The sequence below is a fragment of the Pollicipes pollicipes genome, unplaced genomic scaffold (assembly GCF_011947565.3).
Source record: "Pollicipes pollicipes isolate AB1234 unplaced genomic scaffold, Ppol_2.1 Scaffold_6686;HRSCAF=7923_pilon_pilon_pilon, whole genome shotgun sequence".
NCBI classification, from domain to species: Eukaryota; Metazoa; Arthropoda; class Thecostraca; order Pollicipedomorpha; family Pollicipedidae; genus Pollicipes; species Pollicipes pollicipes.
Genome location: NW_023596921.1, coordinates 2,392,657 through 2,405,895, shown reverse-complemented (window position 1 = coordinate 2,405,895; position 13,239 = coordinate 2,392,657). Strand labels below are relative to the sequence as shown.

Here is a 13,239-nt window from a genome sequence, read left to right as displayed (position 1 = left end):
GCTGCGCATTTAGGTATGATTCCACAGGAAAAAAATTGCATTCCTCAAGCTTTTGTGAGAAACTAACGCTCACGGACACAGTTTTTTGCTACATGCGTATTCATACAGCATCCACGCGGTTCCCAAATATGCGGGTTGTAGTCTAAAGCTAGATCGACTAGCCAGGACAAAGTGAACGTGCAATCCTGCAATAACGCACCGCGATATGCCGAATACCCCTTCAGCCCTATCTTTTGTCAATCTCCCACGCGTTTTGCAGGCACACACACACGCATGCCATATCGCTCAGCAGGATAGAACGCCGCTACATGCATTTTCACCTCCTGTTTTGCAAGGCTACATCCTTAATCCCGCCGGAATTCTGGATTTAAGCGGCAGTTGCACAGAAAGTAATTTGAACGGCTACAGCTGGAATTGCTAATCGCACACAGGAGTAATCGACATCAATAAGTGACATTAAAAAGGATTTCTGAATGCAGCGAAAATTGCATTGACACCAAAAACGTCAAAACAGAGCATTCTGGTAAACAAATACGGCTACATAAGCGCCGCACAGATCATTACGCATCTAAAACTCAGCCAGCTATGCACTAAAGAACGTTACCACATGGCACGCGATATCTTCCGTCGCAAATTCTCCAGCCTTTAAAAGCTTGGATAGTTGGGGGTGCACGTTTGTCCTTCGGTACCAGTCAATTCCGCCCGCCGCTTCAAGACAAACAACAGAATCCCTGTCGGCTATCCTGCAGCTGCCGTGCGGTGGAGACCTCGCCGACTAGTTAGCGAACAAACGCGACCAAACAGCTGCATCACACTCAGACAATGCGTAGCGTGCTCAGCCGTTCAGCACTGGGGACAATGCCGCCGACTGGTGTCGGCCGGCCTTGGGCACTGGAGTGGCGTGAGCACGCACATTCCCACCGAAGCGATCTGCTCTGTGACAAACTACAAACGTTCTGCACGGTAGCGACAAACAGGCGTGAATAATACCGCGGGGTGGCAAAGGCGGCTGTCGCACCAAGCATGCCTGAAATGGTCCCAATCTGGGTGTTTCCCCATTGTGAGGTCCCTGTTGAGAGGTCACTGAGAGGTCACGTCCAACTTCTCGCAGCGTTCTTCACCCAGCTGGCGAGTGCACGCACAACTGTCTGCCTACACCAAACCAAGCCAAGCGCCCATTTGATGCAGCATCCCATCTGTTGCCAGCAGCGTGTCTTAGCCGACTGAGCGGTGTCAGCAATGTCGTCATCGCGGTCAAGCTCCTGCCCTGTACTCGACGCCCCGCTCTGAGTCGCGCCTGGTGTGACGTACGCCGAGAGAAGTCCACATCACCAACCCGACCAGAGCGCTTGGAAAGCGACCGACTCTCCACCCATGGGAACCGACCGCAGGCTCGCGAAATTAGAGAGCCGGTCCGCAGAGGCTGGCGGCCACGCCCGCGGCGAGCCATGACCGCTGACCATGACATGTAATCGGCCGGCACAGGTCAGCACTCGGCGTCCGGCGGCGTCCCGACCGGGCGTCCCGGGTGGGCACTCCCACACACGGCTACGCGGGCAGAGAGGCCCGAGATGGCCGGGGCCCGCGCGATGTCGGTCACTGTGCGGTCGCACACGGCGAGGGCACTGACCAACGGCAGACAAATTAGACAGAGATAGTCAAGACAAGAGCGACGGGCTGAGGTGGTGTGGCGTAGCGGCAAACCGGGTCACTCCTCCGGTTGCGGACTGACTGCATGACTGGACGATGGCGTGCCAGTGAGCCACCACTGCGGGTCAGGAGTATGACGTTGGATGTATTGCGCTGCTGGCGGAACCATGTACCGTGGTGCTCGGGCCCCATTACCGGCCTGGCTATCCACGAAGCACCACCTGCGCCGAACGGCAGCGGGCTGTTGCTATGGAAGCTCAAGAGCTGTATGCTGCAGTCTGTCCGACAAACTAATCGCGTGCCAGGAGACGATGCTGTCACAGGCGTTGTGCGTTGGAACAGGTTCCACACCATTGCATCGTCGAATATAATACGATAATAGCCAAATTTCGGCGATCGGGTAAATCCAGTTTTATACTCAGAATCTGACTTTATTTGATGCCAGGTGCGAATCTAAGTACACTTTCCAGGGATCGATACCAACCGCTTGGTGACCATCATGCAGCTATGGGTGCCTCCAGCGAGCACGACCGGGCCTCGGTATGGGCAGTCAGGCGGCCCAGGTCACGTCAGGTCACGTCAGGTCGCGTCAGGTCACGTCCCTAGGTCACCCTGGTAGACCCGGCGACAGCTGACATACCGAAAAGCCAGAGCTGGCCTGGGCGGCCCTCCAGCCTCATCAGCAGAGGCCTGTCTGGCTGGCCGAGGCCGTGGCAGACCGAAAGGCGCCGGCCGGCCGACGGGCCTGCACTCTCCACGGCACCGCCAGCAGCGGGGGACAGACAGAGCTGTCGCGTCAGGCGCGGCCAGTGCATGCCTCGTCTGGAGAACGGCCTGTCTGTTGGCCGATCGCGGTCGTGGCAGGGGCAGGCACCGCGCGGCGGCGGGTGGGCTGCCACGACACGCTGGCCGGAGGAGGCCAGGACAAGGCCGGGAGCGGTCGACACGCGCACACCCAAAATGCTGGCCGCGCCTGTACTATAAGGACTTGGTAGGATTCTGCCGTCAGTTGACACGCGTCTTGAGGAAAGTTCTGAAATCCTGGCGCGTAGTCGCGCTGACCTCATAAAACTGAACATAACTGAGAGCATCGAAGCAGAGAGAACACCGCTCATGACCGTCGGAGCGCAGAAAGGAAGAACAACGGAGCGAATCGGGAGCAGCCAGGCGGGGCAAAAAGCAGCGTTGGCCGCCGGCCATCCACGCGGCGCGTGGGTGACGTCACCTGACACGTGCACAAAAGGTGAGTGGCTCGCACGGCTGGCGCGCCAGCCCGCAGGTGTGACGTCACCTGGGACGGCGGCGTTTGGTGTGACGTCACCTGAGACGCGCACAAAGGCGGCGCAGGCCGAGCGGCTGGCGTGCGGCGCCGGCGGCGAGGTTAGCGCCGCCGCCTTCGCTGCAGTCTCCGCGGCCGCGGCCGCCGCAGACCAACCGGTCCGGTCAAAACAAGGCGGTCCCGTGCGGCTGCGTCTTCTGCGGGTGGAGGAAGGGGGGGGGGGGGGATCGACGCCGAACCCGTCGGCTGGAATGTAATCAAGTGTAATCTGGGCGCCCGGCCGAATTACACGGGCGGAGGAGAGGCGGGGCGGAGCGGGAGCGGAGACAGAGTTTGTTTTGGAGAGAGCTCTCCAACCGCGGTACCAGCAGCTCTGTTGATCCTGGTGACCATAGATCGGAAAGATTTCAGACTGTTTTGAAATCATCTTAGAAGCGACGCAGAGAGAACGTCAAGATGTTTATAATGCCTCGTGAAGCGAACGTCAGCAGTATGTTTACCTTAACGGCAAGCGCTGCTGCTGTAGTGCCAATGGCTCACATAAATAAGCTGTCTGGATTGTAAATCAGACTTTTGGGTTTGTTGAGTGTTTGCTGCTGGCATAAACAAGCGGTAATGATAACACGCCAGTAATTATATTTGCCCATACTCCCCGGTACCGTGCGGCTGCGTCTTCCAGACTTCACGTCTGGAAGCCGTTCTAACTCCTCTCTTTCCGATATCTCTCCCACGACGCATTAGTTCTGTTCACTTACGCAACGAGGGTATTCGCCATGGTGATCAATACAGCCCGGTCTTTCTCAATGCGTGACTGGAGGCTCCCGCATAGCCCGAGGAACCAACGTACGGCTCATTTGAAAACTAACGATGGCATACCGGGCTAATTTCGACCGGAAATTATCCTGGCACAATTTCCCACGGACGTTCTTCTTAGTGATGCGGATACACAATCCGTTCCAGCCCGATTCCATGTCTGAAACCATGTCATACATGCCGATTCTATACCTCTTCGTTTATCATCCCTGCCGACGTCATACCTATCTTCCGTGGTTTTTGCCAATAAAAACCTCTTCATTTTTGACCTGACGATTCCATAATACTCGTGTTTCTCAGTTCCTGAGAGTTCCACACCCCAACCTCCGTTATCCCCGCCGATTCCATGCCATTGTTCGTCACTCTACCGATTCTATGCTCATCGTCCATCGCCCTACCGACTTTACGTCCATCGTTCATCACCCTACCCATTTCACGTCCATTGTTCATCGCCCTACCGATTCCACGTCCATCGCAAATCACCCTACTGATTCCACGTCCATCGTCCGCCACCCTGCCGATTCCACACTCGTCGCCAGTGACCGCAGCCATGCCCCGGCATCAAGACCAACCCATCTCGCAGTGTCTCTGTCGGAGCAGCGTTTGTCCCCATGAGTTGACACGGCAGGGCGAGAGTACGTTCGTGTCCGATGCGGACGCGCGTGGGACGAGACCGCCCGCGCCTGGCGGCTCTGCTGACTCACCAAGGCCGGCAAAGTGCGCGGGACGGGCGTCCCGGTCGTCCTTCATCTGCCCAACCGCTCCCGGCGCCGGCCCCTCCTGCTCTACCTCAGCCTGGCAAGGCCTCACTCACCTGAAACAGAACAGACGGCGTTAGGACGGAGAGAAGGGCCGCATTGGCGGCGGAATCTCGTCATATTTGGCAGGTGAAGGCCGTTAAAAAATTATTTCCGTGCAACGCCATAAGACTACTGCTCCATATTTTCACAGTTGAGGTCTGATGGAGGGACATAAGCCCGCCTGCTTCACCACTTCCCCTAAAGCGCTTTCCTCCACGTCGTCAAAAAACGTTCAACTCGTTTAACCAACAACCAGCCTTCCAGTGGGCTCAACATCACCATGGCGCCAACATTTGTAGAAACGCGGGACGGAGGAGGTCATGGCGGGGGGGGGGGGGAGGACACAAAAACATGCACAATTACGTAGCCTTCTTGTGAGAGAAAGTCTTCGAAATTGTATAGCTGCCTAGTCACCTCGCTCACAGCTTGAGAGCATGGATGCAAGTTCTTTCCGCCGGCGGGATGAAAAATTAGTGGCAGCGATTTGTATCAGTCATTAACCCTTCACAGGGATGCCGATATCATCAGCGCTGGCAGTCCTCACGGACTCGAGTCACGACATCGCCACTCATGACTCGTGTGGTCCGGCGGAATGAGGCAGTACCGCGGTGTGCAATTCCAAGAGTGTCGGATATAACGGGTCCATGGGTTTATCACATCAGAACTCCGGAAATATCCTATGTTTACGTCTAGCGGTCAGCTGTCTCTTGCAAGGCAGCTCACAGCCACGGACAGCTACTCTTTGTCGAAACAGAAGCCCTACCACCAGACCCAACTGCGCGGCACGGTACATCAGCCCCAGGGTGTGCGGCGAAGTCGAAGGCAAAACTTCCGCGGCCGAAGAGACGTGTTATAGAGCTGGCGCGCCACTCTTCAGTCCAAGGGAGGCACTTCATGTACTTTTGGGGGGGGGGGGGGGTTGGCAGGACACCACCAGTTTCAGGTACTAACGTTATGCAAATGGCAATGCATAGGACTGTCCTAAGCACATCCAAAATTACCGTTGGAGCCCATCCCCAATCGTTTTTGGGAAGTTTTCCCTTTGCTCCTGTCTGAAAACCCACCGTGGAGACCACGCTCCAACCACGCACTCACGTTCCTGGAGACATTGCACCACTCTCCCAGGACTAATATGTGGAGACATCGCTCCACTGTCCCAAGACATCTGTGACGACACCACTGCACTCTCCCAGATCGTGCCGGTGAGAACCACCGTCCTCCCGATCCGGACTGACCCGTGGAAACACCTCGCCGCGCCCCTGTCCAGGTGCTATCTGATACAGTCTGTCTGGAAGTGGTCGTTGCTGGCTACAGACGACTGCTAGACTGTCAGCCGTTGTCGGCCGCTGTTGGTCGCCGCTGGCCGCTGCCGGCCGCTGCTACGCGCGCCGGCTGCTACGGGCCGCAGCCGCCGCCGGCGCGTGTAGGCTGAGCCGACCCGGCCCAGCTAACGGGCCGCGCCGCCGCCGCCGGTGTGACCTGCACTCGGCCGGACGGACCGGCGCGCCGTCAAGTGCGGTCCACCGGAGCACGACCGGCTTCCGGCGGCGTGACGGCGCGAGCACCGAGCACCGAGCGCAGTCGGGCGCACCGCGGCGGCCAGGCCCGCGACCTGTCCTCCGGCCGGATCCGGCCCAGGTGGACAGCGACGGCGTAATATTCTTATGGGTTGGATGTGAGCCGCCGGGTCGGACCCCATCGCTCTGCGCAGAGCCTGGAACTGAGCTCGTAAGCAGCGCTGGCCAGCTTCGGACAGACGGGCGGGCGGCGGGCGCCGATCGGTCCGCGCCCGTAACGGCCCTCTCAATCAACGGCCGCCTCAACGAGGCTCCTAGCGAGTGGACGAGCACAAAAACGTCCGGCGCGCTGGCCCACCGGCTGGGAGCGGCCGATCTGGCCTACATGCAACCCGCGGACGCGTCGGGTACGCCCCGTGGGGGCCTTCGCGGGCGCGGATCAGGAGGGCCGGGAGCAACCTACTGCATGGTCGGCGACGGCGCTGCGAAGGGCGGCCTCCGACCAGCAGTCTCCGGCTCCGCTTGTTGGTCACGCTCAACACGGCTCTGTTTCGGGTCCGGCTTCGGCCCGCGTTCACAAGCGCTCCATTCAGGGGAGGAGAAGCGTATCTAATTCCATCTGCAGTCGAGAGAGCAGCATATGCCGGACGGCCTCGTGTTCGTGGCCGACGTTTTTACGGCGGGGCCGCGGCCGACAGACACGGAGCGGACGGCCCGGCCCCACCGCGCTCGGTCCCGGCCGCGGTCGCAGGTCAAACACCTCTGTATGCCCCAGTGCGTGCGAGTGTATGCGTGCGTGCGTGCGTTTGTATGCGGAGACGCGTGCTCGGCCGTGCGGCAGGACGGGCAGGCATGATGGCATGCCATCCGGGCTGATGGCATGCCGGGCCGGGCTGATGGCATGCCAGGACGGCACGCTCTGAGGAGGCACGCCCCGCGCCGAACAACAGCGCGCTCACCGCCGGACAGGGCCACACCTGCCGCCGCGCGGCTGGCAGACGGCTTGTGATTCCCGAACGGGGCCTGGCAACGCGTCCGCCGCCCAGACCGCAAACAGAAACACGGCGCCGACCCACCGGGACCACACACACACACAGACAGACGTAGTGTGTGCACACGGGCCCATGGCACTGGGCGCGGAAGGTCACAGTGACGGGTCGCGGTCGCGTCGGCGGTCGAACACCTGACTCGAGAGGCCCTCGGGCGGTGCCCGCGGGCGACCTTCGGCGGCCGAGGTGAGGCTGCGACGAGCGAGCGCAGGGCCTGCAGCGAGTGAGTCGCACCGACCTCGATGAGCCGCCAATATGAGCCAAGTTCCCAGAGGAGACAGTTCCGGCCAGGACATACCAGAGCCGTCACGCACACGCCAGCAGGGCGCTGTGCCGCCTGCAGCGAGTCGCCGCGGCGCCCCGCTCCACCCGGTGGTCGCCGTCGGGGCGGCGACAGCGGCGGCCCCACCAGCGACCGGGGACCATGCGCCAGGGCACCCCGTCATCAGTGGCCAGCCCCTGACACGCGGGCTGCTGAATCACCGGCGGAGGACGCGGGCCGGCCGCTGATGAAACCGCACATGCTAATGAGTTCGGGCGCGTTCGTCCTTGGCAAGGTCATTGCCCGGTCGGGAATGTATGGAAACGCGCCCGGGGGCACGGCGAACGGCAGTTTAGAAGACACGCAAGTTTCTGGGCGGGGAAGGGCGACTAGAGCCGACTGGACCAAGGTGTAAAAAACGTAAAAATTGGAGGGGAGGGGGGGGGGGCGAAGAAATCACAAGATGTAATGCTAATATCGTGACATGGGAAATATTACAATGTAGCGCAGATGAAGTAAGCAATCTATACACAGGTAAGCACAATGATGACATGTAGGAAAGAGGACACGTAGAAAGAGAAATGCGGATGGCAAGCAGGAGAAAAAGAAGATGCAAGTGTCGCCACAAGAAGCAGCCCGGCGAGTCGTTGGACCAGTCAAGATCCGCTTACTTTCACGGATCATTACGCGTGAAGCCCAGGCCGCTGACCCCATATCCAGGGCGGCGAAGCCCTCGGAATCACGTGCAGAGAGAGGGTGCCTGCCAGCTCACGTGGCGTAGCAGCCTCCCCCCTCCCCCACGAGCGCGGCTCGTCGGGCGGCGCGGGGCTTCGCCGGCCGCCGCCGCCCGGATGTGGAGGTCATCACAATGCGCCGGCATGCCGCGCCAGGCTCGGCGGCGCTAAATACCAGCGGAAAATTCATCATCAGCGCCCGGCGACGGACGCGGGAAGAGGGCCGCGCCGTAAATAGCTCGGTAATCGCGAGGCTGCCTCGGCCACCGCACGCCAGGACAGCCGGCGTCTCCACGGCAGCTGGCGGCGACCAACACCGCCGCCGCGCCGTGCCCTCCTCCTCCACATGGCCCCGCTGGCCGCCGAGCTGAGCCGACCTCAAAGGCCAATCCACCGCGGTTCTAAGCCGTCCTTCGGGTCCCACCGACCGCCACGCCGTACTGTCCTCTTCGCTCACTGGCAGCGGCGGTGCCGTCCTCCTGACCCCGCCTCCCGCGACGCTACATCGTCCCCACAGGCCGACCGGCTGCTACGCTGTTACTGTCTTCACACACCACCGGCCGCAGTACTTTACCGTCCTAATCCCGCCGGCCACCGCGCCGTGCCGTCCTCATGGCGGCCGCCGCGCCGTCGCCCCAGCGGTGGCCGGAAGCGGCGGCGGCGGACAATGGACGGGCAGCGGGCGGACTGCGGGCGGCGGTCGGGGCGCGCCGCGATCGGACCGCAGCGTCTTCAATCGGACGGTGGCGAACGGCGCTCAATCACGGCGGTCGGCGCGCAGCCGGAGTCCGGCGGAGCACCCGCCGTTCGCGCGCGCCGGCGAGTAAACGGAAGCGCCAGCGCCCGCGGCGGCCTCGCGGCGGCCCGCCGCGAGGCCGCCGCCGGAACCTGCTGAAGCTGGCCACGTCAGGCCGCATGGTACGGGCGCGGCGCAGCGGGTCATCGTCGCCGACGGCGGCAGCGTCGCTGTGTGAGCGCCGCCGGATCGCAGCGGACGGGGCTGTGCGAATTTCCGATCGCTGGTGAAGCCCGACCGGCTGCCCAGACGAGTTATAGAGGAGAAACGGACAGCGTGGTGGTCGGGCGACCCACTTGCTACTCCACTCCACTCGGAGATCCACCACGAGCTACCTGACCACCTCCGTGGAATCCGAGCGCAGGAGCGCAGAGAGTGTGTGGGATAATATTAATGTACCATGCAAAATCTTCTGGTACTGCATTGCACGCTAAATCTTGAATATCCATCACGAAATGGCGCCCAGCAGTCGGCCACTGACAGAAAAAAGACAGGATCAAAGTGAGCGAGCAAGCAGCTGCATATTCAGCAGGCGTGCCTTACCATAGACGGAAGCAGCCATCGTCACATCACCGGCATCGTCAGCTTGCAGCAGCTGTGAGACGCTGGGAACTGTCGCCCTCTGGCTAGTTCAAGCGGTTTGCACCTCGACAGGCTTGGCGCTGGGCGCGCCGGCACGATAAACGCCGCCGCGACACATTAGCTGACCGTGCGAACACCAGCCCCGCCGCGGCACAGACCCCCCGCCGTGACGGAAAGGCTCCGGTGTCACAGAGCGCGTCCTGTTACGCCGCGGACAGCCGAGGAGGGCGCCGCAGACATACGAGGAGGGTATCGTAGCCGCTGTGCCGCGCCAAGCGACGGTAACCCTATAAAGCCCAGTGCTGTGCATGCAATTGCGGTGAGGTGGAAGCCCCAGACTTGTTTTAAAAGCCGCCCGTCGCGGCAGATCTCTTCAGAGGATTTAGGACGGATCATGACGCATGCTGCTGTGCATGTTTTCCATGCCGCGGAGATGGCCTTAAAGTAATTGATGTTTTCTGAGATACTGCGCGCGAATGGGCGCCGCGCATTCTCATAGCCCACTGTTTTAAGATTTAATGGAGGCCGCAGTATAAAGATCTGAAGGTGCAAGAAGGGGGCGTACCCACAAGCCATAAGTCAACCAACAACCATGTCAGTACGGATGGCTGGAGCCGCTCCCGTCCTGAGGTCCCCACTCCGAGTTGCAGCTTCAGCTACCCGTACTTTGCTGGATGGTGTCCCTTTAGCTGTAGGGCTCTGGATGACCGTGTCCAGTGGCCTAGGATCAATAACACATATGAAAAACCATCTATGCATACGTCTGTGTGTATTGATAATGTTATTCTAGGCAAAAGACGACTTCCACACGATAAGATAACTACATCTAAGTACATATGAGCGTGCACAGTGCATGCGAACACTGCACACATATTACTTTAGCCGAAAGTTCCGCCTACGGGCTGGAGTAGGACACGACGCGTCTTGTTGACGCCGAGTCTGCAGGCTTGTTGCTGTGCACGCAATGTTTTGGCGCGCCAAGCGTGGCTGCGGTGCGGCACGTTCCGGTGCGAGCGTGCCGCCTCGGCGGCGTAGCATTTTATTTCCTTCCCGAAAAGCTAGGCATGCTGACCCTGACACGTCCGAGTGATCCGTCCGACATAGAACGAGTTGAAGTACGCCACGTCATTTGCTTTCGGCGACCGACCGGCGAGCGACAACTAAGGTAGACCATACACTATAGCGAAATGAGCCGCTGCGAGCTCCGCACAGGTAAAACAATATCGGGTCATCAGGAACGGAGCACGGTTCAAGGCTCAGTCCTTCCATACCACACCGTTGCCTTGTGGCGCGACATCACACAGCCCATACCCTGCAGGTCAGGTCAGACGCGCCACGGGGCGGGTCCCGGCCCCGCAGACGGTCCATGTCCCGTGGGTCAGGTCAGACACACCACAGGGTGGGTCACAACCACGCAGACGACCGATGCCCCGCGGGTCAGGTCAGTCGCTCCACGAGGCGGGTCCTGGTCCCCCAGATACCCCACGGGTCGGGTCAGTCGCGCCACGAGGTTGGTACTGGTCCCCCAGATACCCCGCGGGTCAGATCAGACGCGCCACGAGGTGGGTACTGGTCCCCCAGATACCCCGCGGGTCAGGTCAGTCGCGCCACGGGGCGGGTCCTGGTCCCGCAGATACCCCGCAGGTCAGGCCAGACGCGCCATGGGACGGGTCCTGGTCCCGCAGATACCCCGCGGGTCAGGCCAGACGCGCCATAGGGCGGGTCCTGGTCTCGCAGATACCCCGCGGGTCAGGCCAGACGCGCCATGGGACGGGTCTCGGCCCCGCAGACGGCCGTCTGTGGACGGCCGACGCGTCGGGCCCGGCTCTGCCCTCGGTTAGGTAAACAGCCGTCAGACGAACGGCTGACGGCTGACGGCTGACGGCTGCGGCTGCGGCCGGCCATGGGCGGCACCAGCGCAGCAGTGGGGCGGAAGTGGTCGGCCCGGCGGGAGCGGATGGGGACCGGTGGGGCGGGCCGTGTCCTAACTGGGGCGAGCAGGAATGGGCCGTGCGAGAGCGGGCGGGTAATGTGCGAACTAGTGGTGAGAGCAGGGGGGGGGGGGGTGGGGGGGTGTGTGGTGGGGGGGGGGTGAGAGGGGGGGGGGGCAGGAGTGACCGGGCTGGACATAGGCGGACAGTGTCCGCGTCACTGCGGGCAGAACTGGGTGAGAGCAGGGGGGGGGGGGCAGGAGTGACCGGGCTGGACATAGGCGGACAGTGTCCGCGTCACTGCGGGCAGAACTGGGTGAGATCAGGGGGGGGGGGGGCAGGAGTGACCGGGCTGGACATAGGCGGACAGTGTCCGCGTCACTGCGGGCAGAACTGGGTGAGATCAGGGGGGGGGGGCAGGAGTGACCGGGCTGGACATAGGCGGACAGTGTCCGCGTCACTGCGGGCAGAAGCGGGCAAACAGGGAAGGAGTAGACAGTGGTAAAAGTTTCCAATGGCGAGGCCACGGCAGGAGCGGACAGGAACGGGCGGTGCAAAGATCGGAGGAGGAAGAAGTAGGCAATGCCAGGGCAGGAACAGACAAAGGCGGACAGTGCAAGGATAGGAGACGGCGAGAGCGGGCAATGACCAAAGTGGGGAAGGCAAGAACAAGCAATGTCAGGATAGAGGAACGAGCGGTGGCACAGACCGGGCAAGGCTCCCAGGCTTCTGCATACCCAACATTGCGCTTGAGGACCGCGTTCGTGATCCAGCCCTTGCCGCATGAACGCCCCGACATCCAACGGGGAAGCATCACCGAGAACAGCCGTGGATACGGCTGCCTCTCGCCAGCGTCACTCGCTAGCCGGCCCAACTGCTCAACCAAGACGGTGGGAGGCTGCCGCAGGCGCAACAGCGCGCCGTAGCCATGGCAACGCGGCAGGGCGTCTATTTTTGTGGCCGCCTTGCCTTGCGGGGCGAGCCACGTCGTGGCTAGGAGCGCGGGCGACGCGAAACCACCGGCGCCGCGCCGAACGGCTGCCGCGCGAGCCAACTCTTGGCATGGGCCGCCAGCGTGCCGGGCCGTCACGACCGGCGACCTGTCGGCTCGAGCGACACACGGACACGCTTCGACACGGCTACACCGCCCGCTGCTCGCCGCTCTGCTCACCTGTATCAAACTGCGCGCCTGGTGCGGGTCGACAGCCGCTGGCTGGGCGAGGTCAGCCCGGTGTGCGGTCGCCCCCACTCTGCTCGCCGCGTGCACGCGCTCACTCCGTCTGCTCGGCGTACACTGGCGGCGCGGCGCGGCGCGGCGGCGGCCGGCTCCTCACGCGGCCAGCGCCAACACTCCGCGGCGGCGGCGCCGTCCCCCCGGGCCGCCTCACCTGCGGCACGGGTAGGAGCGTGCGTGAGAAACGGATCCGCACACGGTTAGAAACAGATCAATGCGGGTGAGTGGAGCGTGCAGGTGGACGCAGTGGAAATCCAACAACCCGAAAACGCGAGAGAGAAATCACTCTGTTGCGATGATGATATACTCCGCCACAGAGGAGACGGGAAACGGGAGAAATGAGGTGACTGCATGAGGTTTTGACAATAAAGATCAAGTTTAGAAACAGAGTGGAGCTACATAGAGTTGCTCAACCTTCATCCTTTCTAAAAAAAAGTGTTCGATAAACCACATGTAAATCACCGATCGTCTATTCTCATCATGTGACAAGCATATTCGAAATATTGCATACCCAATATAGTCGTTTATTACCGGTTTAACGCCGTTTAACCCGTACACGCCGGCTACATTGAATGTCGCTAACTCAACATAA

General features: G+C 61.2%; 1 protein-coding gene across 1 annotated transcript in view; it reads right to left on the bottom strand.

Annotated features, from left to right (window-relative positions):
- The window catches only part of LOC119107289 (trichohyalin), a 71,434-nt gene extending 58,698 nt beyond the window's left edge, over positions 1-12,736 (bottom strand). Inside the window, exon 1 of the mRNA XM_037230709.1 lies at positions 12,585-12,736. The gene's annotated coding sequence lies outside the window, so the exon portion shown is untranslated. The remainder of the gene's footprint in view (positions 1-12,584) is intronic.
- Between the last annotated feature and the right edge of the window lie 503 nt (positions 12,737-13,239).